We start from the raw sequence: 9,542 nt of genomic DNA on the forward strand, positions 1-9,542 counted from the left end.
ATGAAGTACAAGGAGAAAAAAACATGCTAAGAGCTGCAAAAAGGAATAGGCTGTCCATCTAGGACGAAGTTTCAACAAAGAGTTTGTCTTTGCAGAATCCATTCCCACCACCCCACTATGACTTCAATGCTTTACTCAGCATTTACACTCGAGCCTCCCAGGGTGTAGCATAATTAGGTTCGGTTGTGTGTAGGAAACATGACCTCAAACTATTTGAAACACTCCAAGTGTTATGATATGACTGCAGCTTTCCCAGCATTATAGAGGCTGGCCAGCTTCCTGCATCCACTTCAGGCTTGTCCTCATCAGCTTGAGCTGCCGCAGCAAGATGGCATTGACAGGACGGCTTAAACAACAGACATTTATTTCTCACTGGAGTGGAGGCTGGAAGCCCGAGATCAAGGTGTCAGCAGATTCAGTTCCTGCTGACCCTCCCTTCCTCGCTTGAAAATAGCAGCCTTCTGGCTGTGTCCCCACATGGGAAGAGACTGAGTGCCTGGGTGTCTCGTCTCTAACCCCATCATGAGGGCCCTAGTCTCATGCTTTCACCTAAAACTAATTGCCTCCTACAGGCCCCATCTACAGATACCATCACATGGGGGTTAGGGCTTCAACATGGGAATTTCAGGGGGACACAATCAGTCCATAGCAAAGGTCTACTTCAGTGTATTTTCAAGGTAAGGTCCACAAGCCAACTGTATCAGAATCACCTGTTGAGCTTTTAAAAAATATTCATTATCAGAAACCTTACCCCAAATTCAACAGGTCTGAGCTGGGTCCTGGAATCTGACTTTTTAAAATAGCTTCCTGGTCACTGTCTTGAGCATTTGGGTGAGAACCACTGGCTGAGAAAGGGTCAGTCCATTAGGGAGTGGCCACACCTGGGGGAGGGGCAACTTAAACATTAAATTTCATAAGGTCAGTATTTCCATCCCCCAATTTCTACTTTCTTATTTTTTTTAATTGAAGTATAGTCTATTTACAGTGTTGTGTTAGTTTCTGGTATACAGCATAGTGATTCGGTTATACATATATATTCCTTTTCATATTCTTTTTCATTATAGGCTATTACAAGATATTTAACATAGTTCCCTGTGCTATACAGTAGATCCTTGTTGTTTATCTGTTTTATATATAGTAGTTAGTATCTGCAAATCCAAAACTCCTAATTTATCCCTCCTCACTCCTTTTCCCCTCTGGTAACCATAAGTTTGTTTTCTATGTCTATGAGTCTGTTTCTGTTTTGTAAATAAGTTCATTTTTTTAGATTCTACATATAAATGATATCATGTGGTATTTTCTTTCCTCTTTCTGGCTTAGTTCACTTAGAATGACAATCTCTAGGTCATCCATGTTGCTGCAAATGACATTAGTTCATTCTTTTTCATGGCTGAGTGGTATTCCACTGTATAAATATACTACAACTTCTTTATCCAGTCATCTGTTGACAGACATTTAGGCTTCCCCAACTTCTACTTTCTAACTTTGATTTTGGATTTGTCTTGCTTTTCTTTTGCTTCTGTAGTTCAACTGTTTACTGACAAACTTTCTCACTCTGGATCCCGGCATCCAAACTTCTCTCCTGTGTAGATGCTAATTCTTCTACTTGACCCAATCTCCCACTTCTGAACATATTCACTATTTTGTACTCATCTAAGTTAATCCAACTTATATCTGCAGCATGAAGTTTTTTTTTTCCTTTCCGGAATAAGAAAACACTTCTTCAACAAAGGACTTTAGTATTTTCTTTCCTTATCTTTCACATTTATTTAACACCTTTGCAAGGGCCACCCAAGAAGATGTAAATTTTCTAGACTGTTTCAAGGGGTTACATATATAATTTATTAGAATATAAATTCCTTATAAAACTGTGACTTTGCTTTACTTCACTTTAAAATGTGCAAAACATTTCATGGGATTAAAAACACTTTTGGGTCTTGGGATGGGTTTTAAGATGCTACAATTAACTATTGATTAGTTGCAAGCTGATTTTTTTAATTTGTTAAAAATTTTGCTTCTTTCCCCTTATCTCATCCTTGCCTGCATATGCATGGCTTCCCGGCTTCAAACCACCAACCAAAAATGGTAGAGTGCCCTGTCCCCTGTGTGCAAGGCACAGTGAATGACAGCAGAAAAGGAAAATACACATTCCCTACCTTCAAGATTAAAATGCAGATGGAGAGATAAGAAATCACGAGGGATTATAAAAATAGTCTAAGGCAGTTTATACAGTAATGACCATGTTCCAAGTTTTTCCTTTTTTAGAATGTGTTAGTCTGCCAGCTTAATTGACTAGATAATCTGAGTGATTTGTTTTCTTCATTCCTCCGACCAAGTGTGGGTTATCAGGGGAGGCAATCTGGCATTTTCTCAGGGGCCTATGAAATCACCTGAGCTTTGTATAAATTGGCAGGAAAGAGGAAGCAGCCATGGTCTTCTGTGGCTGAAACTTTTGCACATAGCTTAGGCATCATTGGAGTTCTTTGCTGAGAGGATTTGACTTCCAGGCAGCACTTGGAACAAGCAGCCGTCAGAAACATTCTCCACCCTCCTCCCCTTTCTTGCTCACTTCAGTCATTGCTGTTATATAAACTCACTCATTCTTTCCCTTCAAGCTCAAGCTTGCTCATCCGGGCAGTACCTTTTTCCGTGGGCCAGCCTTCTGTAACCTCTACTGCTGTGAAGTCTACAGGGAGCTTTGTCACGAACACAGGTCCTTGATTCACCTTGTGTACTGGCCAAAGGATCCTTAAACTCTAATGCTTAAGAACTCATATTTCTTTTTAAGCAACATTTTATAATTCTCAGACTCTGAGAAAGGAAAACCATACCCAAGGGCCCAGAGAGAGAGAGGCGATTTGAGAGCTGGCTACTGAGTTTTTCCTTTGTTTTAAATAGCTGGCTGTTCTCACTGTTTCAAAGCAGTGACTTCAGTTCTCAGCACTTCCTACTTGTAACCTGCCAAATGCACAACATTGTAGGACAGCAAGGTCTGGATCTTTGGTCCTGGAGTCAAGCTCTGATACTGTGCACATTTGATTTTATACTCTCTGCACCCCTCTCTTATTCAGTCAGGACATAGAAATAAAATAAAATGCCTGTTTCATATTTACCGAATCCCCCTTGGGAAGAGAATTCCAAGTGGTAAACGAGTTAATTTCCCAAGCAGGACATCTTAAAGGATGCAGCTGGACCCCAGGAAATCTGCCACCTGGCCGGCCAGACAGAACTGTTCAATGGGGTCTTCATTTGATCACAAGTGCCTTGTCCACCAAACACCTCTTGAGACCCTTTTGACTAAGTCAAATTTGCGTGGAATCCAGGATTTCTGTCTGCTTAGTGCTGCTAGGAACCCAGAATTTCTGAGTCTCTTCCTGCTTGGATACTTGTTTATCTACTACATTAAGATGAGCAACATGGGAAGTGAATACTTGGCCTGGCTATCTTGTTGTCATGGCAAGATCTTTTCAACCTTTATAAAAATCAGTCAGAGCCACATATCATATGATTCTTCTTATAAGAAACATCCAGAAAAAGTAAACCCATAGATACAGAAAGGAGATTAGTGGCTGCCTAGGGTCTGGGGAGTTTGAGGGGAAATCGGAGTAGCTGTTTATGGGTATGGAGTTTCTCGGGAGGGTGATGAAATGTTCCAAAATTCTTTGTGGTGAGGTTTGCACAATTCTGTAAATATACTAAAAACCATTGAGTCATACATTTTAAGTGGGTGAACAGTTTGCAATGCGAATTATATCTCAATAAAACAGTCAGGACATACACAGGCAGCATTGAGGAGGGTGTGTACACAGATTTGTTCCCGTGAAGAAGACAAACCACCTTCTGTTACTGAAGGACAAGAGTCTGGTCTCTCATACTATTTACCCTTACTATGTATACAGTTTCTATTTGGGGCCTTTTTATAGTCTTACTATAGATAGTGAGCAACAGTTAAGTCAAAAACCACAGTAAGGCCTTGGTTACAGCTTTCCTTTGTTTTCTATCAACAATAAACATGACTCATGTCACCAAGGCTCAACTCAACCACATATGTGGATTCAGGAAGTTTTGGACATGCCCTGGGGGCTGGTGGGGCTGACCAGCTGGAGACTTGGCTCCTTAGGGAGACGGTGGTTGGCTAAACTTGGGCTCCAGAGCCAAAATGTTGGTGAAGTCTGGGAAAATGTCTTCCTCTGACCCATGTGGAAGGAAACCTGAAGATAAAGAGAGTTCTCTGACTTGGTGTGGACATAGAGGCTGTGAATTCATGAGAAGAGCAGATATTGAACCCAACATCCCTCTAATTAACTTCCAGTTCAGCACCCCTCTTCACCTCACCCTGTCCCCTATCAGTGACCTCCACAGGAAACCATACCAGGTCAGGACCCCAGGGGACCTATGATGGAGTGACTGCACCAGAGGTAGGGTGCAGGAGGAACACAAGAATAGAGACACTTCTCCCCTGTCACTTAGTAACAAGGGTCTGTGATGGTTAATTTTATGCATCAACTTGACTGGGCCACAGTGCCCAAATATTTGGTCCACTATTATTCTGGATGTTTCTGTGAGGGTGTTTTTGGATGAGACTGACATTAAATCAGTGAACTTTGAATAAAGTAGATGGCCCTCCATAATGTGGGTAGGCCTCATCCAACCAGTTGAAGTCTTCAACAAAACAAAAGGCTGACCTTTCCCGAGCAAGAGGGAATTCTGCCAACGGATTGCCTTACCACTTGACCTGCAACATCGGCTGTTCCTGGCTTGCTAGCAGAACCCATGGGTTCAAACGACAACTGTTTCCTGAGTCTCCAGCCTGCTCTTGGCCTCTGCCATCAGATTTTGGACTTGCCAAGCCTCCATAATGAGCCAGTACTTTAAAACAAATCTCCTTCTCCATATATACATGTTCTACTAGTTCTGTTTCTTTGGAAAACCCTAACCAATACAGGCTCACATTTCTCTCTCTTCAGGAGTAACACTTGGAGCAGAACAGATGTATGGCTCCAGACTCACCAAGAGGAGACTAGAAGACAGCAAACCAGGGACAGGAGCTTCCCAAGTAGGAGCTGAGGTCTCAGCACAGTGACATTGTGAGCAGTCACGTGAGAAACACTCACGGTGCCTCCAACTAGAGAGGAAGGGTTGGAAGCCCGTACTTCCAGGCTGCACCCACAGCTGGTGTAGCTCAGAGAAGCGTGGATTCCCTGAAGTACTGAAGCAAATCCTGCCTGTCAAGCCGGAGTCTTCATGTCGAAAAGCTTCTTACGGAGAGGATCAGTCCAGGTTTGGCTCTCCAGGCTTGGAAAGGGTCACTTCGAATTTCCTCTCTTTGTGGACAAAACTCATCAAATACTCATTATGTGTGGGCAACAACAGAAATCTCCATGTTCAGCTTCTTGACCTGCCTTTAAACAGTGGAACACACAACAAACAGCAACTCTTGAGAGTCCTCATGCACATGGGGTGATGCTTGGCTGTCAGCAGGGACTCACATGCTGGCATATATAAATAACACCCGCTTGGTCGGGCTTGCTGAAAACTTTTTTTTTTAAGGGGGGGTAATTAAGTTTGTTTGTTTTTAGTAGAGGTACTGGGTATTGAACCCAGGACCTCATGCATGCTAAGCATGCACTCTACCACTGAGCTATACCCTCCCCCAACTGTAAACTCCTTTGAAACTTAGGGACACATACATACTCTGTAGTGAGTCACGCTGGTAAAAAGATAGAAAGATAAAGGCGTTTGATATTTAGGAGAAAAGGAGGGGATCTCCGTGGGCAAGTTACATAAGAGAAGGCACAGAGGAGGAAATGAGGAAGCAGGAGCAAGGCAAAGGCCAAGGTCAACCGAAACAGGAAAATCAGCCTGAAAGCACATTGCTTGGTCTTTGAAGAGGGTTCCTCCAAGTCCCACCTGGTCACAAAGCCTAACCAAAGCTGGGATGGGGAGCACTCTGGCCTCGGAGCTCTGAGACACGCACTGTCTCCTTTGGCATGTGGCACGGTTTTCTGGAATCATGAGCATTTCTGTACAAATGTCCTGATTCTCCTATTAAATTTGAAGGCAGCACCACCACCCTTTTTTTTTTTTTTTTTTTGGAATAGTATATCCATAGCGCAAGAGGTATGAACCAGACTAGATTTTAAGCACAAGAGAAGTTAACACAGGGAAGTCAGTGCTTATAAAATAGTTGGAAGTACTGAAGGAGCAGGTGTGTGGGCTGGGGCTTTCTGGAATGACTCTCTGGAACCCACAGAACTGACCCCCCACCTCCCAGGAGCTCCAACCTCCACACAAATTAGGATGATGGGGGACCAGGGGGCTGTCTCTGGACCTGCTGAGCTCGTGAACACACTGCAGCTGCTATGCTTGAAAATGTGGAAGTTGGAGTCAGGAACCACCCCTGATGCTAACGACTCGAAGCTTGAGCAGGCGCAGAAAAGAAGACCAGCAGCCTCTGTTTCACTTCCGCCATCTGAAACTCGCACAATCAGTGAGTCGCACATCCGCCACTACTCGGGAGTCTGGGAGATGTAGTTGTAAGCTTTCTAGCTTCTGAAACACAGAGCTTCTGGCACCCCAGGAAGAGGTAGGAATGGATACTCAATGCCTGTCGATATCCCACATAAGTAGTGATTATAACTGGGGTGTTATCCTTGCCCTGGCTCACTGGCAATCTTGCGCTGGTTCTGTTCAGCCGCACCCAAGATCAAGTGCAAGGCCTCTCTCCCTCCTGTACCCTTGCCACTAGAGGTCCGGGGCCCCGCCTTCCTTCTCAAAGGCTGAGGAGCATTCCAGGATGTTGCAAAGAGGGGTTATCCATATGGAACAGGGAGGACAGAGACCCAACAACTTCTCCTGCCGGTCAGGCAGTGGAAAAAGCCTGGTTGCTGGCAAGCGTAAGTCCTCACCAGACACATCATTGGCACAAAGCATGGGGCTTACTCAGAGGCAGGCAGGCACTCAGTCCCGGCCCCAGCACCTCTCTCATCACTTCCCATCTGTCTCCCCCGTCCCTCAGCCTGGGGAGTACCGTCCTAACCCAACATCAGGGGCTTTGCTTCTACTGCTCATGTTTTCGAAATCTGCTGCCTATTGGTCCTCTCCAGTCCACAAGGGTCTAGAGCAATGGTTTTCAAACGCTGCTGCATCTAAATCACTTGGAAGTCTTGTTAAGACAGGCTGCTGGGCCTCATCCTCAGAACTGCTGGTTCAGGTCTAAGGCAGGCCCAAGAATTTGCCTTTCTAACAGGTACTCAGGTGACCCAGGTGATGCTGACGCTGCTGGTCTGGAGACTGCACTTTGAGAACCACTGGCCCAGGCTTTTGAAACTCCAAAACTCTGTGCTTTCTGCTCTCAAGTCCCATGCCTCAGGTATGAGCAAAGAATGGCTTATTTGTTCAAATGGGGGTACAGGACAAGGGGAAGGGGGAATAAAAAATCTGGGAGGAAAAATAACTAATGTTTCAAAAACATCAACAACAAACAAAATCCCACCACTCTGTGGCAATAACGTGATCCCTTTGCTATGCTTTTAATATTCGGAAGAGTAGTGCTTAAGTAGTTGAAAAACCTGGCTACTGGATGGTGCAAAATATTTTTTCTTTGCTCCTGGAATCTTGTATCTGCCCCTACCAAGTATGTCTTGGAAGACAAAAGGGAGCAAGTCCTTCCTCCCTGGTTCTCCTCTCTCCTCTTCCTCTCCATCTTAGACCTTCGGTCTCCCCTTCCCCGCTCTGCTCCCTCAGAGTCTTGCTTCTTCCCTCTTTCTGTTCCTGGTTGACAGTGAGGTACTCTATCCAGTCTTCTCCCAAGTGGAAGAGCTTAAGCTACTACTTCTGGATGCTTGCTGAGCAATATACATACGATGTCTCCTTTAACCCTCACTACAGTCCTGTAGGAGAGTATTTTGTTCTCATTTCACAGATAAGGAAATGGAGGGTCAGAGAGGTCCCACTACTAGGAGGTGGTGAATCAGGATTTGAGCCCAGCTTCATTTGGCTCCCAGCCCTGGGCCTTTCCCACATCTTCGTGGTCTTGTGTCATTTTGCATCCCCCTGCCCGTAGGACAGATACCTTCCAAAGGAGACCCGCAGTCGTTGCAAAAGCCCTGCTGTAACTATATTTAGCCTTTTAGATTAGGTACTTAGGGCCAGCAGCCCACCACCAAGGACAAGAGCAGCAACTGAAGGGACTCCATGAAAGATGCCAGTCTCCAGGCCAAAGCTTTCTGGGACACATCACTCATGGTAGGGGCTGTAGGACCATTGTTTCCACCCAGGGGATTCCTTCTCTGGATGTATGTTCATTTTGGGGACATTCTTTTTGAAAATGAACTTGGTGGGAACTTACAGTTTCACGCCAAAAAAAAAAACCCACAAAATTCCCAGTGAACCCCAATCGTGTAGGTTGTAGGGAGGAAGTATGTTATTTTTGGCAGAAATAGTCTTAGTCTGGCAGTAAGCTTCTAAAAACATAACAAAAGAACTTTTTAACATCCTGTTTTTTCCTCCTTTTGTTGATTTTTGAGCATTTCTTCCCAAGCAAGGAGTTATGCAACAAGATTTAAAAGTTACCAGACTTTTGTTTTATTGGGAGCTTTATTTGGTTCCATTTCTATGTTTCTGTGCACTTATCTGCTTTGAACTTTACCCTAGGAATTGAAGTGACTATAGAGCACGCTGAGAGGGGCCTAGAAACCCCATGGGGCTGGGTTACAGTTTCCTGGAGCAAAGTGAAAGGCTCCAGAAAGTTAATTGCAGGCTCTGAAGGTCATATGTGGTCCCCTGTCAGTGGGTAGGCAAGCCTTGAACCTAGGAATGTGGGTATCTGTGATAACCAGTCCTTGCTCTTCCTGAACAGAAAATTTCTGATCCCTCTGTCTTTCTAGGTTTCAAAAACATCCATTCCCTGTTTCCCATGAAAGCCAATCTGGTGCAGGGGTTAGGACTTTGGACCCCCAAAGTAGACAGTTTCATCCAGATCTTGGTTCTGCCTCTTCCTAGCTGTGTGATCTTGGGCAAGTGACTTGACCTCTCTGTGCAATTTCCTTGTAAAATGAGGATGATAAAGCATCTACTTCACAGGGTTGTTTTTTGGATTGAATACATTAATACATATAAAATGCTTACTTAGAGCAGTCTCTGATGTGTAGTAAATGCTCAACTAAAGTTGCTCTTATCATGAAATTTCCTTTGTCTTATGATGTAAATTAGATCACAACATGTGAATACATCTAACATCTTTCTGGCTTCCAGACTGTTAATAGACAGAGTCCTGATCCTTGGCAAAGGTGGGTGGTCACAGTGATTCCTCCAGAACACTGGTGCTTCTTATAAATAAGTAACATCACCATCCTTTTAGAGAGGCCTCTTTGCTGCCCCATGGCAGAGATTAAAACCGCAGAGGCAGAAGTCGCAGGTTCAAGTAATCTAGCTTGCCATCACAAGCCCTGCTGCAAAACGTGGTCTTTCTTGTTTCCAGCCAGCTCAGGGGGGCCTGGGCACCGTGAAACTGCAGTCCTGGCCCTGCCATTAACTAGCTG

General features: G+C 44.5%; 1 protein-coding gene across 1 annotated transcript in view; it reads left to right on the forward strand.

The window, feature by feature from the left end:
* LHFPL3 (LHFPL tetraspan subfamily member 3) overlaps window positions 1-7,204 on the forward strand; it is a 554,580-nt gene extending 547,376 nt beyond the window's left edge. The window contains exon 9 of the transcript XR_012508261.1: window positions 4,968-7,204. The gene's annotated coding sequence lies outside the window, so the exon portion shown is untranslated. The remainder of the gene's footprint in view (window positions 1-4,967) is intronic.
* The last annotated feature ends 2,338 nt before the right edge of the window (window positions 7,205-9,542 follow it).

This window comes from Camelus bactrianus, chromosome 7 (genome assembly GCF_048773025.1).
Source record: "Camelus bactrianus isolate YW-2024 breed Bactrian camel chromosome 7, ASM4877302v1, whole genome shotgun sequence".
NCBI classification, from domain to species: Eukaryota; Metazoa; Chordata; class Mammalia; order Artiodactyla; family Camelidae; genus Camelus; species Camelus bactrianus.